General features: G+C 41.9%; 1 pseudogene; it reads right to left on the bottom strand.

Moving 5' to 3' along the window:
* Positions 1-7,813: 7,813 nt before the first annotated feature.
* Positions 7,814-9,516, bottom strand: LOC143540992 (serpin-ZX pseudogene; annotated as a pseudogene).
* Between the last annotated feature and the right edge of the window lie 8,254 nt (positions 9,517-17,770).

Genomic DNA, 17,770 nt, shown 5'->3' on the forward strand with positions numbered 1-17,770 from the left:
TTCAACATGATGTTTTTGAGTTGGTGGTTGGGCTTTAACATTTTCAGTTTTAACTGGTTTAGGTTTTTTTGAAACCACGGGTTCTTTCACAATTACATCTTCTTCTTTTCTAGCAAAAGGATTTGATGTATAATCATTATAAAACGGTGGTGGAATTTCAACAAAACCTATACCCTTTTTAGAATCATTTTGCTTGCCAGATACTTCGATTATCTCATTTAGCAAAAATTATGAGTTTCTAAACTTGCCCAACTTGTTTTTCAACTCAAGAACTTCATTCTCAAGCTCGGTTATCTTAGAACGATGTTTCAAGATTTCTTGAAATTTTTTATCATTAATCGTCATTTTGAAAGATAACTCAGCTTTGAGATCATGATTATTTATCGACAATGCTTCAGTTTTCTCCCTAGATCTCATCTGAGACTCTAAAGATTGTCTATAAGTATCCTTAAGAGAAGCAATTTCTTTCACTAAACCATCATTATGATTTTTCAATGATTCTAACTTAGGTTTGTTTTTCTCACAATCAACACAAAAAACAAAAGAACTAACCTCATTGATTTTGACCATGCAAGCAAAAGTAGTTGGAAGCTTTTCACACGAGTAATCAGAATCAGACTCAGTATCATTGTCAGAAGATAGCTCACTCCCACTTGCATCTTGGAGATTATCATTTGACCCAAACATAATCAAATTAGCTTGATTGTCGTTGCACAGCAATCTTTGTGACCAATCAGTTCCATCTATGTTGGACAACATAGCTTGTGACCCAGAAGAAGATGGTTTGGTTCCAGAAGACTTAACAGCATCATTCCCATTTTTCCCAGCTGAACTTCGATCTTGATTTCTAGGACCAGTTACTCCTTCTTTGGTTTATCACACTCTTTGGCAAAATTTCCAAACTCTTGACAGTTATAACACTTAACTTTCAACTTATCAAACCCCAACTTTTTGTTTAATGACGGAAGATCTTTGCCAGTTCGTTGCATGAACCTTTTCACCTTTCTGACGATCATTTCCATATTCCATTTCAAATCCATGAGTTCCAAAATCATCAGGATCAATTTGGTCATAGTCTTCGTCAGTCAACTCACTAGTAGCAATTTTACTACCAACCAGATTCTCATAAGAAGTCATGAAGGCAGACTAGAAAGCAAAGTTTTGTTCAGCCTCCTTCATGTTCACATTCGGTTGTGCTGAGAATTGATTTGCAGTAGTTGAATTTCCAGACCCTCCAGAAGAGCCAGAGGCACCAGGTGACCCAGAACTTCCAGCAATGTAGAAACAAGCACGTGGATCACTATAAATAGTTGTAGCATTGTCACTTGCATTTTGTGTAAGAAATGCAGTGATTGGAGAAATTGTTGAACTCAAAGGCATACTCCCACCATAAAAATCTGGATCTTGGTTATCCTTAGAAGACTTTTGACACCTAAGATCATATTCACGAGCTTCGATCTTTTGCATAAACTCAGTCGCAGTCAAATTATCGTTACTAAAATAATTATTTTCTTTCAACACCATTAAGAAAGTCAAGTAAGAACTCGGCAAAACACTGTTGATGGTATCTTTCTTATCACTCTCAGAAGGTTCCATCTTCATATTGTCCATTTCATCTATCATATGGTTAAACCGTGTTGTCATCTCTTCTACAGTCTCACCTTTAAATAAGTTAAAATTTCTAAATTGAAACTTTAACATCACCTTCTTGCTTTCTGCAGTATTACCCATACTCCTCATACGAATGTGTTGAAACAATAAAGCACAAATCTTGATGCTACCCACTTGATGAAATATGTTTTCAGGTAATGCCATTGTAAGAGTTGAGTATGCTTTCGTTTCAATCTCTAAAGCCTTCTTTTCTTCTTGAGAGTATTGTGAGATGCCTTTTGGTGTGAATCCAATTGTTTCATCTTCAATCATTGGAACAGTATACACTTCATCCAAACAGTAAGAACAATCAGGATGAATTAAACCCAGATGAGCAAGAAAAAGAGGTTCCCATTTAGCAAAGTCACTAAATTTCATCAATCGAGGACACTTGGAATGAGATCCAATTTCAGTGTCCAATTGTAACATTTGCTGCATGAGCACGTTTTGAGAAGCTAACGCGTAAAAACCAGCCATCTTGATAAGTAACAAGACAATCAAACTTCAAGGGTTGAATTTGAAAATATCTTAAAACGAACTGTGAACAGTGTTTAGAACGAATCAAGGATAACGAATTGAAAGTTTATCTAGGTAACGAACCAGGAACAGTGTTAACGATTTAGAGTATAACGAACTATCAAACGAACTATCAAACGAATCAGATCAAATAGACGAATCAGTTTGACAAATTATATTAACGAATTAGATTAACGAATTAGGTTAACGAAACCAAATTCAAAGTAACGAATCACTCAGTCAATGTTAACGAATCAAAATAACGAATCTCTGATTCAAGGTAACGAATTAAGATGACGAATTTGCTACAGTTGATAACGAATCAACTATAACGAATCAGGTTGTTATAACGATTATAACAAACTCTGACAACTATTGCCACGTGGCAAAAGTTTGTTAGATTCGAGGTTAACGAATCAGAGGACGTGTCTGACGAATTAGAGAACACGAATTAGACTGATGACGAACTGAGTAACGAAGTGTGTAACGAATTGGTTAAAAGCTAACGAATCACAGTAACGAATTAGATTAATGAAGAGGAATCTTCAACAGATGATGAAGATCTTCAAATCTTCATCATCTTTTTCCAGATTTCTGGAAAATCAAAAACACAAACAACCAAACCCAAATCCGTAATACACCTCCAATATTACACCAATTCGTTCAAATAACCTATCAAATTACTCGGAAACTTATCACGAATCCAAATCAGACCAACTCGTAAACCAATTTACTTAAACACGAATCCAATTCGACCAAAAAAACATCTCTATTTTGACCAAACCCAGATTCTATCAAATTCAACACGAATCCAATCCAAAACACAATTCCAGTCTACCGAACCTTCCTTATACCTTAACAAAAACCAATCCAACTCAATTCATTCCAAAACCAACCAAATCAACATCTAATTTGATTAAATCATTCCGGAAACTAAATAACACCCAAATACTATTAATATTAATTCAATTAATAAATTAACACATAAATCAAGAGCAATCAAATCCCCGAAAGCTCTGATACCACTGTTTGAACGTCTAAAGATCTCAGATCTAAGATCTAATAAACGATTAACAGATCTAGTTCATAATTTCTCGTATCGATTATATGTTATGTATATATTAGTATTAGTTGTATTAGGTGTATATATTATGTAATAGATTAAGTATGTGAAGAATTGATAGAGAGAACAAATCGGCAAAGGTTCAATATGTTAAATCAAAACTTGAATTAAACAGAGGATAACACCTCTATATATAGAAGCCTGAGGTTGTTGAGACTGTGGCGGAGAGACCGGTTGAATTTGGATACCAATTTGACCCATGAGTTGTTGGAGCTGTTGGATAACATGTGGTGAGAGGCCGGTATCAGGTGTGGGTGGAAAGGTCTGAGCATTGGTAGCAGAAAGAGCGTTGTTGGTAACAGCCGAGAAGGCTTGGGCCGGTGAGACAACATGTATAGACTGTTTGACCATGAAGTCATGATCAGACAAGAGGCTATGAAGTTCGATGAATGTTGTAGGGAACTGGCGTCCAAGTATTGTTGTCTTTAGGCTGTTGTATTCTTCTCGAAGACCTGAAATAACTAACATAACTAAATCCTTTTCCTTCATCGGCTCTTCAATATTTGCAAGGGCATCCGCGTATTGTTAGGCCCGTGTAAGGTAAGCAGATGCGGTTTCATCACCTTTCATCTGTATCTTGAGTAGTTGTGTTTTGAGAGTGTATTCTCGTGAGGAAGTATGAGGTGCATACGCACGTTCAAGAGCAAGCCAGAGATTACGAGATGTGGTACCTTGTACATGTTGAAAGGTTGCCTCTGAAATAGTTGATATAATCAACATACGAACATGGGCATCGTTTGAGACCCATGTCGCAAAACTAGGGTTAGGCTGCGGTAGAGGGACTTCAGCGTCCTTACAAGATGTGACTGCAGCAGGTTGTACGGTTGGTGAGGGACAGGTCATGGTGCCATCAACGTAACCAAATAAATTATTGGTAACCAGAAAAGGCTGGATCATCTGTTTCCAGTGTCCATAATTTATAGGAGAGAGGATGAAACCAAACTTGTGAGTATGGTGAGCATTCTTGTCGGCGGTGCTAAAGGCTACAAGGAAGGCCATCGGTAGTTGAAGATGGATCGAAAAAGGTTAGGGATTGGCCGACGTCTGCAAGGGTTTTTAGGGTTAGGGATAAGGAAAATAAAAGGTTGGCTTGTACCTAATTGAACTTATGAATTATATTGTATATTATAATGATAGATTACATGTGTTTATATAGAATACATAAATACATCTAGCACCCTCTAATATAAACTAATACATTAATTGTCTAATAAAGCTCATGTCGATTTTTATCTTTTAGCGAGCTGACCTCGAGTAATAATTGCTATCTGTTTTTTTTTTTTTTTTTGCCATGTGGCTGAACATAGATAATCCGAACAACCCGACCCACAGAATCAACGGGCTTTGTTTATGTTTTGCCTTGATTATCTATTTTTTCTTTATAGTTACGGTTCAAATGATAAATGGGACCATTTGGTATCTCGTGAGATGGTTGTTGGACAATAATGGGTTGCCCTTTGATACTGAAACTCAAATTTTGTGCCATTAACGTCTCTTGTGAAATCTCAACATTATAGATCATATATATGATATTTTTCCTTTGTAGCAGGGTCTATGTTTCTACCCTTCGTACATATTATGTTGCATTTTAAGCACCATCAGGTACATTTTCTTCTCAGTAGATGCTATTGCTATACACTTGTGTAACTGATATGAATTCTAACCAAAACCAACAATTTGACTTGTAAAAAGTCAACAAAAATGCCTCTGCTGCAAACTGGTAACTTAAATCGGTAACTTGAACTTAAATTGACCTGAATCAAACTATGAAAATAGAACCTTTACCAATTCTAAGTAGGACTAATATAACAATTGACAATTATTTTCCAAACTAGGACCATCAACTCTAAGTAGGGCTGGCATTTTTTATACATTTTTAGTTCATTTTTTTTATTTATATGTTATTGTTATTTATTGGTCCAGAACCTATATATTTTGACATTTGAAGTAAGCACCAGATCACCATCATGTGTAGTGGCACCATGCATATTTTGCTGTTCAGACAACTATTATCACAAACCACTCCAAAATCCACATTCAAATTCACACAGGGGTATAAACGAACCAACCGGATAAAAGCTTGAGTTCAACAGAACTTAAATGGGCCTGAACTAAATATGCTCATTTAATGCGAGCCTGGGCACCATAGAGCCGAGCTCGCGAGCATAAACAAAACGCTTGTTTTTAAATAATCTATAATATGCTATATCTTTAAAGCTATAATTATAAATAATAAATGAGCAAAGCTCAAGTTTAAGAAAATTTCCCGCGAGTCGAGCTCGGCTCATTTACACCCCCTACAGTCACAGTCATAATACATGAATATTTATTACAATATATGAAATGGTTATAAAAAACATACATTTTGAGCTAGAAGTTAAACCATCACTAGTTAGAGTTGTACACAAATGTAGCTTGTAATTGTTATAATTAATGATTTTATCTTTGAACACTATGTTGTATTGGAATGATGCAACAATCTAATGTATCATCACTCCTCATATTTCTTTAATGACAGCAAAGCATCTAGCATGTTAATGTGGGTAACATATTCTTGTCATCCTTTCCGATACATTGACTTGCAGCTCCACAACAGATAGGTTCGTTTGAAGAGCATTTTTTGTGTTTCGGTTGAGTTATCTATAAAGTATAAATTGTAGTTATGAAGTGGATCTCAACAGTTATAGCATGACTTTATTTTTGTTGTTGTTGTGTTGTTGTTATTATTATTGTTGTTGTTGTTGTTGTTTTGATGCACAGATTGGTTAAGCGGATTCACGGTTATCTTTTGACTAAGAAGCTTTAATTTTACACAACAAGGCTTTTATTGTAGGGTTTATCTTGAAATGTATGAGAAATGTGTATATATCAAACCATTTACTGCATGTACTTGAAGTGTGCATTACAGCACAGCCCGCGTGTTTTATTACTCAAACTGTAGACTGTAGAGTCTTATGCGTTTTGAAAATATAAAGATATTGTGATTAAAATATGGCTACTGTTCAACAATGGTATTTGCTGCATGCACAATGGACCCTTTTTGTCAATTCTTTTTACCGTATCTTAACCTTTTTTTTTTTTGACAAGTCTGACTTTTTTAATATAGTGGAATTGTTTTGAGAAATGTGTATATAGTGGAATTGTTTTGAGATAGTTGACTTTTTGATGGTCAAAACCAACTGCATAATCAAGATTGGTCAAAAGTTTTGAATAACAAAAATGATTGGACCCGAACAAAATAATTTGACTGGTTATAAAAATTGGACATTGAATAAAATTTTTGATCAGTTCATAACAAACTGTTAGGGATTGTTTTTCATGTTTGTTTGGGTTGACATTTTATTTTAAAAGATTTTGTTGTATTTTTGTGGAGTTTGCAACTCAAGTACGGTATGTTGCGTAAACTGGTTCGTTCTTATGCGGAATTTTGTGGTCAAACAGTTAATTTTGAACTTTTAGTCAAAATTTGACCAGGAAAGGTCAACGGCTTCTACCAGAGTCTAAAATTAAAAATTAAAATGTTATTTATATTGTTTGTTAACAAGGAAATAACGACGTCTTTTAAAATTGTGTACACTATTGAAGCTAAAGATGTTGCAATCCATCTTAATGTCTTAAAACCTTAGGAAAAAAAACAATTATATACTTTGTAAATTTATTTTTGCCAGCTTTACTCTTCAAATATTGTCATAGCTATTCATACATGCCAAATTCTTAGTGTATTACATCTACTATTAGATATCCCAAAGTCGCTTAACAAGAGTAACTTGAGTCGTCATATCCTGTAGCCATTGATTATATTACGATTTTACTTTCTATGCTCTCTTTCGGTTATTATAGCGAGTGTCAGTACCGTACCGTTACCATCAAGAACTGAAACGATACCGGCGGAATTCATGTCATGCTGCCGCCGTATCGCGCGGGGTTTTCACTAGTTATATATAGTATAGATAGATAATTCCCTCCCCCCCTCCCCCAACCCAAAATAATAATAATAATAATAATAATAATAACCCCAAGCAAATACGCACAAAGTAAACCATTTTCATCAACTAGAATAATCAAAGACCCAAATGAAATGCATCAAATCAAGCTTCGCACAAACTGAAGACATATTGCAACAAAAACGTATAGAGATTAAGAGCTTATTGTGTGTGATTAGAGATCTTTAACCCCATATCAGAAAAGGCGTAAGCTAGAACTAATTTACATTCATTTGAATACCAACATTCAAGATATATGTATCTTCTCGTTCCGTGAGGGTAAAAAATATCGTCTTCTTTACCAAAAAATAAAAATAAAATAGGTTTCTTTCATTCAAAACAACTTGAATTATAACCTCTCTCACAAAAACAACAAATCTGACAAAAATAATAAATCATTCGCTTGAATTTAGTAATTAAATGGCCCAAAATGCAATAGTCTTACGTTGGTACAAAAATCAATATATAAAAAAAACAAAAAAAACAAGCCTTTCATAAACAAAAGACAACTTATTCATGATAATGGAGATCAACTCTTGTTTCATCCAACATGAGGTTCAATCACCTGTCCCATAAACAACACGACGCCAGACATATTTTCTCTTATCACAAACAAAAACGGATGATCCGCCACAAAATCAACCACCTTGGGCTTCTCTACTTGTGGTGGTAGTGCTGTGGGAGAATACATGGTGCAGATGACCGCTGCAGCTTCAGTACCTTCTTCACAAACCTCCACAACAGCTTTATGAATAATGCTTGAAACATAGAGGATTTCACCAGCAGATGAGTCAGCCATTTCAGTCAAATCACAATCATCGGTGAAAGGCAACACAAGCCCTAATTCCATCAACAGATCAGTAGCTATAAACTCGAATGAGATCTTAAACTTTGGTAACAAAAACCGCCCAAGTTGTACTTTATTGTGTGGAATGTGACAGTCTAAAAAGTCTGATGTGGAGCAGATTTTCTCTACTAAAGATTGCAGGCCGTCTTTTGCATCTGGTAGGAAAACATACATTGTGAACCGACGTTTATCTTGACCTTGTAAATACGGAAGACCCAATACTTTGAAGCCATCATATTCGTGCACGAATTGTCTTTCGTAGCTGGTCATGAAAGGAACTTTGACTTTGTTGCCGTCGAGTAGGTGGAAGTCATATTCTTTTGTCATTGATTGTTCAAACTTCTGACTCCATGCTCCCTTGAAGTGGACAGCATTTGCAAAGACGAGCCTCGTGAGATTGTTAATTGCACTTTTAGGAAGGACTTGTTTGATAAGGTCATTTGTTTGCTTTTCGACCCATCGATTCACCTGGTTGACTACCTCGACACCCTTTGTTAATCAATAAAGAACATGTTAGCGATAAGATAAACAATTGAAAGTGTTATAGCTTTAATAAAGATAGAATCAAAGCAATTAAAAGCCTGAAGTACGTTTGTAAACAAAATAACCAAGATCTATATATCACAGTAAGAACATATAACTATGAACAATCGATCTGTGAAACACCATTACGGTAAACCTAGAAAATATGATCTAAACATAACCCATAAAAGTTGAACATAATTTAATTAGGGATAGATTAATATATCAAAAACAAAAAAAAAATTATCGAATAATAAAATATGTTCTAAAATTCTAAAAAACTTACATAATAAATTTGTTGCATAGAACTTTGATTAGGTTTAGGTTAATATATCAGAAACAGATTATATTGTATCACATAATAATTATATTGTATAGCAACAACTCTACGTAGTCCAAATTTGATGGAACAAAGAACTGACCTTGGTCTGGAAATCAACTTGTTCGCAAGCGGCTTTATAAACGGTGTCCGCAACGTGTTTAAAAGAAGGTTTAAGAGAAAGGGTTTCATCAAACCAAAGCCCGTTTGTGAAAGACAATCGAGGTCCGCCATATGGGCTTCCATCGGCTAGGACTGAGGACGCAAGCTGCGAATAGAGAGAGTTGAGGTCATGGGTGGAATTAGTTTTGAGAAAAGCAAGAAGCTGGTCGAGTGTTGGGCCTTTAGAACCAGCGGCTGCCAAGCTAAGGACGGCATGCATGGAAACCGGAGAGAAAACAACGTTGGAGTTGTGTTTTTTGGAGAGAAGGCGTGTGGCGAGTGTGGTTGAGACGTGGGTTGGATTGCTGACTGATTGAGAAGGCGTTGGTGGAGAGAGATATTTAATTACGGTGTTGATTATGGTTCTAATATCGGGGATATTACAAGAAGCCATTGTTGGGTTTGAAGAACAAGAAAATTAGGGAGATTGTGAATGTATTTATAGTTTAATCAAACATCTCTCTCATTCAAAATCAATGTTATTTTTTCGGCAATATTTTCTATTGAAGAAACACTAAGCGACCCCGGGCAGATTATAGGTAATCTGGGGGCTAAGTAATGTTTCCCACGAAGGGTTAGACCCTTGGAAGATGGTTCTTCTGATAACCTGCAAAACAGACACCGTGAGCTCGTCACTGAGAAGGGGGGGGTTCCTCCTTGTGACCACCCTCCGGCGTGAGAATCAGACTAGATTGCTCTTTAAATATAAAAGTATATTAAGAGATTGCTAGAGCAGATATCAGGTATATATGATAAGATAAGATGTTGTAAGATGATCATACCATTGGGGTATTTATAGCCGAAGGTAGGTTTCCAAGGGGTTTAGCCGGCCCAACACGCTACCAACTGTAACCTATGCACGTGCCCTGCCTGTGAGTGGTGGATAGGTAGCGGCTGACACAGAGCAGGCGTGTCGTGCACTCTTCCTCTTCTGCCAACTACAGGCTAGGCACGTGGTATGGCAGGAGTTGGTGGGTAGGCGGCGGCTATTGGTCACAGTGCTGTGGCGTGCTGCCTGCCATGCTGCTGTCAGTGAGCTGTCGCATTCTTGGTCAGATCTTTTGTCTGTACCTCGTCAGGTATCACACAAAAGATCCTCCATCATACGGACTGGCTCATTTAGGCGGGAGTTTTCCCCCTCCCGCCTTTGCTCATTCCTTCAGGTGACACTGGGGAGAGTTAAGTGCCTTGTGCGTGTAGCCATGCTGCGCGGGTGGCCTTCCCTAATGGCTTGTATCCGAGGCTGCGGGGACAGGCGGAGTCCTTCACCATTGGGAGGCATTTCCTGCGGGACCAGCTTGCGTACTGCGCGTAAGGACGTTACGTCTCTGAGCATGGTTGGTCCTGCGGATCCAGTTGGTCTCTGCGCAGACGTCCCTGTTTAAGGTGAGTCTTGCGGGTCCAACTGGGCTCTGCTGGGACCTACCTCTTCAAGTCCCCCCAGTCCAATGTTCTTCTCATGAGTGTTTAATAAAATGAGGTGAACTTTTGGACTTGAGCAAAGGGTTTTGAAAAGGGTTTTGTAAGGTTTTCCATGGGGATTCTTTCCGCGGAAGTCCTTGTCACTTGCAGAAATGCCCGAGTTTCCTGCTTGGTCTTTGGGTATGATGCGGGTAGGTCTGTAACCTCCTCGCAAGTCAGGAGCATTGAGTCCCAGTTGTATGTATTTTCCATGAGGTTTTGGTAGTTTTGAACATAGTGATCAATTATGTTAAGACCACCAATTCCATCTTGGAGCTTCAAACAACGTAGTTCTCGACGTTCCCGCTATGCGGGGATGTTATTTCCGTTTCCGCAAGCATTGCCCAGAAGATCCTTCTTGGTTTCAATTCCCAGCGGAGCGCTAGGTATGTGAAGGGTTTTGCCTTAACACTGTACCTGTGCTCGTCTTACGGTTACTTTACTTCCAAGGTATTCCTGGCGTCAATTCCCTGCGGGTGCTAGGTATGTGAAGGGTTTTGCCTTTACACTGTACCCGCACCCGTCTTATAGTTACTTGGTTGCCGAGGTACTTGGCTTCAATTCCCTGCGGGTGCTAGGTATGTGAAGGGTTTTGCCTTAACACTGTACCCGCATCCGTCTTACGGTTACTTGTTCACCAAGGTTTTCTTGGCTTCAATTCCCTGCGGGTGTTAGGTATGTGAAGGGTTTTGCCTTAACACTGTACCCACAGCCGTCTTACGGTTATTTGTTTGCCAAGGTTTATTTGGCTTCAATTCCCTGCGGGTGCTAGGTATGTGAAGGGTTTTGCCTTTACACTGTACCCGCATCCGTCTTACGGTTACTTGCTTGCCAAGGGGTAAGGGGTATTTTCCCGCTTACTTTTTAATATTTTCGAATTTTGAATTTTGAAATTCGAAGAGTTGGTGAAAAGATAAGTCCAAACCTCTGAAAAGTCGTGCGACGGTTTCTTCTGACTGTGTCAGGACGTGCAGGGAGTTATGGCGACATGACATTATGTGGTCATTCCAGTTGCTTTTTCAGGCGCGTGGGCACGGGATTTCGGGCGCGTAGCCGCGAAATCTCTGGCACACGTCCTTTTTGACAGCTGTTGCCAGTTTGCTTTTGCCACGCGTCATAGTTTCATTGCACCTTTGATTTCTCTCTCTTCCGTATTAAATTCATCGCATTAATTGCGATTGCTATATAAAGGGGGAGAAGGTTATTTGCAATTCACACTTTCCACTTTCATCTCTTCTTCCCCAGTAATTTCCGGCGAATTTCTCTTTTTCAGTAAAGCATTGCTCTGAAATCTCTTCTTTCTTCCACCATGTCTTCTCACGATGCTGATGATCAGAAGACTGCTGGCGAATGCCAGTGTTATCTTCCTGTCGAGCTGTACCAGTATATCGTCAGGAAGTTCATGCTCGAGTCTCTCGAGCCTGAGTTTCCTGAGCCCCACCATACTGTGTACGATGCCCCTAGTGGCAAAATCGGGGTTTATGCTGCATTCTTTGTCTACGGGAACCTTAGGTTTCCGTTGACAAAGTTTGTGTACCGTGTCCTAGAGAGGCACGGTGTGCACCTGACAGAGGTGCACCCCATGGCCATTGCCAAGGTCCGGCACTTTGAGTGGGTGTGCCGGATACTGGGCCTTGAGCCCCTTGTTGACCGCCTGATGACCTTCTATACTTGGAGGTGCATCCAAGGGTGGTATACTCTTACAACCCGTATCAAGGGTTTAAAGATTTGTACCACCGAGCGGAGTCTTCGCTCATGGAGAAGAGAGTTCTTCTTTATATCCGCTCGAGCCATCCCTATTGCCATGAAGTTCAAGAATGGCCAGCCGCTTCCGAACCTTCCCGCCATCAACTACGAGGAGGCGGAATGGTTCGCGAAGATATCCCGGGTCCAGTCCCCGGTTTTCCGTTTTCCGGAGTCGGCGATGGTGATGCTGGGGATGAGCCGGGTGTGGAAGGCGGCGAATGCGGATAAGGTTCCGATCGTCCTTGAATATGGTTCGAACTCTACCCCTTATGGTATGTCTTGTTTCTTTTTTGCTGACTACGATTTTTTCTAACTTTCTTGTTGATTTCAGAGGGTAACGATCTTCAGTCGCTCCTGAATCCGCGGGAGGAAGATGGTCCTGCGCGGATGGGTACTCGTGCTCTGGACGAGAACGAGTTGCCCATCTTAGAGCAGACTGCGGGTCGGTTCGTGGAGGTTTACCCGCCAGGCCAAGAGATCCTGAGCCACCGACGGCCAGGTAAGCCTATCTTCTACCCTGAACCTCTCAATGCTGTGCCTGCTGCTGGAGTTCATGACATTTCTTCTTCTGAGGAATCCGCAGAAGGTCCTCCACTGGTGCGGAAGAAAAAGGCTGCCGTCGGGAGAGGCAAGGAGAAAGTGGCCTCTACGGCCGACCCGGTAGTCCTATCTGACTCGGAGTCAGATAACGCAGAGGTGGCGGGGAAGCCCGGTGGTGAGGAGACCACCGCTCCGGAGGCTGCAGGTGTTACCTCCGGGGAGGCAGCGACGACGACGGTTACCGGTGTCAAGAGGCCGGCTCCATCGGGTTCGCCCCCGCTCGTCCGTGCGTTCAAGCTCAAGAAACCCCGTAAGTACCCCCATAATTCCTGTCTATATTTGTTGTTTCAAATAAATTTTTCTAACACTTTTGCTTGTGCAGGTGTGGATGTTGACGCATTCCAGGGTGGAGTTGGAGTAAGTATTCCCCCGCCAATGACGGTAGGCTCGGTCAGCCTTCCCGAGGCGTCGACCCAGGCGTCTACGCTTGCTTCCGCTGGTTCCAGCCTTCCTGAGGCTGTTCCAGCTGAGAAGGTGTCTCCGCCGGCCGTGAGTGCAATTTTTACAGCATCTTTCACGGAGCCGGCGGTTACTGTTGCTGAGGAGACGGCGCCAACAATGGCTACCACGGCGGCTGCCACTATACCTGCGCCACCGGCACCGACGGCCGGACCATCAGGTACGCGCCGGGCTTCCCGCCGATCTACGCCACCTTCCCGTCTGCCTGACCTGTTGGATGGATTTCCTTTAGGTTCAGGTGATGGGTTTGGCGGCTATCGGCCTGTTATTGACCCTACAGGTACGTAGGGTTCTTTTTTCTTTGTATATTTTTGTCATCTTTTCCTAACTGCCTTTGTTTCTTTTGCAGTGTCGGATTCCAATGAAGTGTATGTTCCAAGATGGAACATACGCCGAGGAACAACCCTTCGCACCCCTGTGGAGTGCGTGGACTGGGCTCGCCACGCTGCTCCTCATGGTGCGTTGGGGGAAGCCATGGCTAGCTACCAAGAGGGTAGGCTAACCAATGAGCTTCGGGTTCTCCAGGCCCGAACGCAGCCCCGCGTCGAGCTGCTTTGTCGTGAAAACGACAAGTTAAAAGCAGCTCGCGCCAAAGATGTATCTGAAGCGCGGGCTCTTCGGGAGGAGAACCGGCAGTTGGCCGCTGCCGCAGCCGAGAAGGAGAAGGCATTCAAGGCCCTCGAGGTTGAAGTCCAGGCGCGACTCGAGGCCCGCTCCAAGGCTGCCCAAGCTGTGAATGAACAGCTTCGGCTGGCCAAGGAGACTGCGCGAAACTCAACTGAGAGGGCTGCCAAGGCTGAAGCTGTTGCTGAGCCACTTCGCGAAGAGAATGAGCAGCTTAAATGCAAATTAAAGGCTCTTCAGCATGCTCATGACGCCTTGGCAATGGAAGATGCCAAGAAGCTGCAGGAGATCCTTGACCAGAGGGGGATGCTTGACCGTACTGAAAGGAAACTCAAAAGCGTCGAAGAAGCTGCCGCCAAGGAAGTTCAACTTGCCAACCTTGACAAAAGCGGAGCCGAACGTGCTTACAAAGAAAGTCAAGCTACCCTCCAATGGCTGCTTCGAGAAGCGTTGCCTGAGGTATCTTTATCTTTTTCTTTACGCTTTCCGCTCGTAATTAGAAAATGTTCTAACTTGTAATTCTTTTGTAGGTTGTGCGTCGGGTCCTTTCAGAGACCTCTTACGACGATGCAATGAGCGCAGCCCTCAACGCTTCTCATGAGGATGGGCAGAAGACTGGCTTCCTGCTTGGTCTAGGGTTTGCTGAGAGAGGCTTTCCGCCCTCCAACTTCCCTTTATTCAATGTTAATACTGAAGCTGCTTATGACCAAGCTGTGAATCAGTACGCTGCCTTCCCGCATCCAGTGGTGGAGAAGGTGAATGAAGCTGCTGCTGCTGATGATGGGCTAAGCATCCTTAAGGCTTTCCTTGGGCAGCCGCGCTCTGACGGTGCTGGTCCAAGCGGAGGTGGCCCTGAAGCCTGATCTTGAAGATCCCTTCCCCCTGCTAGGATAGACAGCCTTGTATAGATTTCTTTTAGGCGGGTAGTTACCCAGCCATTCTTGTAATTGATTGTGAAATATTAATCTCTTTGCGTATAAGATTGTTATTTCCTTGGGTTCTTTGCTTTATAAACTTATGACTTGCATACTTAGTTTAAATTAGCAATTTCCCAAGTGTTTAGAATAAGAACCTTTGAACGTGGTTGATGATGGGTTAAAGTTTCGCCTCCTCCTTCGTGATTGTGCGGGTAAAACCGTCACTTGCACTTGGTAGGATGGCTAATCTTTACCCTCTATCTGACCTGCGTGTAGGTTTTCCTTTTCGAAATTTCTAAGGCATTAAGTTAAACCTTTGAACGTGGTTGATAATGGACTAAAGTTTTCGCTTCCTCTTTCGTGATTGTGCGGGTGTAACCGTCACTTGCACTTAGTAGGATGGCTTTAACTTTAGACCTATATCTGACCTGCGTGTAGGTTTTTCTTATCCTTTTAAGTGTTCATAAGTTAACCTTTTAACGTGGTAGACGGTAAGTTAAGTTTGGCTTCCTTGTTCATGATTGTGCGGGTAAGACCGTCACTTGCACTTACAAGGATGGCTAAACTTTACCTACATCTGACCTGCGTGTAGGTTTTTCTTAGAACTTTTTAACATTTTGGCGTTGTGTTTATGCGGGTATTGCCGCCTTCCACACGCAACTACTTCTTCCCGTAAGGGAAGTTCATAGGTTACAAGCTATTAATACATCATGAAAGGAGAATCATTTCCATTAGAAGTGGCTCTAGGCCTTTTCTTTACAAGTTGGAATTGATCTACATATAACATTTGCGTAATTGAGCTCCATTCCATGTTCTAGGGATGGGAGTGCCATCGAGCCTTTCGAGCCGGTACGCGCCCTTTCCCAGAACTTCTTTGATAATGTATGGCCCTTCCCAAATCGGGGCCAACTTTCCTGGGCGTTGTTGGTTCGAAGCCTCGTTGTTACGCAGTATGTAGTCTCCTTCCTTGAAGTTGCAGAGTTTTACCCGCGTGTTGTAGTATTTTTGCATTTGTCGTTTGTAGTTTTCTTCACGCACGGCGGCTAAGTCTCTGCGCTCTTCGGTTAGCATAAGGTCTAACCGTCTTTCCGCATCATTGTCTTCTGGTTGGATTAAGACCCTTGGTGAGGGTAAACCGATTTCGACTGGGATCATGGCTTCAGTGCCATAAGTGAGACTGAACGGGGTTTCTCCCGTACTGGTCTTCTTCAGCGTTCTGTTTGCCCAAAGGACGTGTGGAAGCTCGTCCACCCAACCGGATCTATGTTCCAAGAGTCTTCTCTTTATGCCTTCGACGATGCTCTTATTTGCTCTTTCCACCTCACCGTTACCTTGCGGGTGTGCCACTGAGGTAAAGGTGTGGGTGATTTGAAGTTCTTTCAGCCAATGCTGTAGCTTCTTGTCAGCAAAGTTGGTGCCATTGTCGCTTACCAAATTCTGTGGAAGTCCAAAACGACAAATAATAAATTCCCAAATAAATTTTTTGATATGCTTTGCGGTTGTTTGGGCTAAAGGTTTCGCTTCTATCCATTTGGTGAAGTAGTCAATGGCTACCACTAGGAACTGAACATTCCCAGCTGCTGTTGGAAATGGGCCTGTCACGTCAATGGCCCACTTCTGAAATGGCCACGTGGAAGTGACAGGAACAAGTTCATTTTTCGGGCGATGCGTGTTGGGTGCGTAAAGCTGGCAAGATCTGCATTTTCTGATGTATGCCAACGCGTCCATATGCATCCCCGGCCAGAAGTATCCCGCGTTGTTTAGCTTGGCTACCACAGCGCGGGGGCCTGCGTGTACTCCACAGATGCCTTCGTGAACCTCCCTTAGGAGGTAGTCAGCATCTTGGTTGTCCACGCATCTTAACAATGGGCCAAGAAAGTTGCGTCTGTAAAGGGTGTCATTGACCAGCTGATAATTCAGTGCTTTACAGCGTAGTTTTCTTGCCTGTGACTTCGACTCTGGTAACGTTCCTGCTTCAAGGTATTTTATTATTGGGGTCATCCATGTTTCTGTACCGGTTTGGATGACACAAATTTCCTTGTGCGGGACTGATGGTGTTTCGAGGAGTTCCACGCGGATGTCCTTCCCCAAGTGGGTGAAGGCCAGTGATGCAAGCTTGCTTAACGCATCCGCAGATTTGTTTTCGCTGCGCTTGACGTGTATCACTTTACAATCATTAAAATCGCGCATGATGGCTTTGGCTTGGGCAAGGTACAGGGCCATTGTGTCGTTCACAGCCGTGTACGTCCCGTTTATTTGGTTTGCCACTAGCATAGAATCTACGTGGGCTTCCAAATTTTTTACACCCATCTTTCGCGCAATCCTCAATCCGGCCAGGAATGCTTCATATTCAGCTTCGTTATTCGTACTTGGAAAATCCAGCCGAATAGCATAAGTATATTCCTGGCCTGCTGGATTTGTTAATTTTAACCCTGCGCCTGAACCCTCGTTGCTAGCTGCTCCATCAGTGTAGAGTCGCCAGACTTCATCGATTTCGTGTGCTGGGGAGGGTTGAACCTCCTCCTGGCACTCTTTCTCCCGTGAAGCGGGGACTTCTGCAATAAAATCAGCCAGGACCTGACCTTTAATGGCTGGTCTCGGCTTGTATTGAATCGCATATTCTCCCAATTCAATTGCCCATTTGGCTAGACGTCCCGATAACTCGGGTTTGCCTAGAACATTTGAGAGTTTGAAGTTGGTGAGAATAGTGATTGGGTGACCCTGGAAATATCGTCTCAACCTGCGTGAAGCGTGTATAAGTGCCAAGACCAGTTTTTCCAGGGTAGAGTACCGGGTTTCCGCGTCTGCCAGCACGCGGCTAACATAATAGATTGGCATCTG

The sequence above is a fragment of the Bidens hawaiensis genome, unplaced genomic scaffold, assembly GCF_021521415.1.
Source record: "Bidens hawaiensis isolate Kalapana, Puna unplaced genomic scaffold, B.hawaiensis_p1.1 tig00012420_1, whole genome shotgun sequence".
Taxonomy (NCBI): Eukaryota; Viridiplantae; Streptophyta; class Magnoliopsida; order Asterales; family Asteraceae; genus Bidens; species Bidens hawaiensis.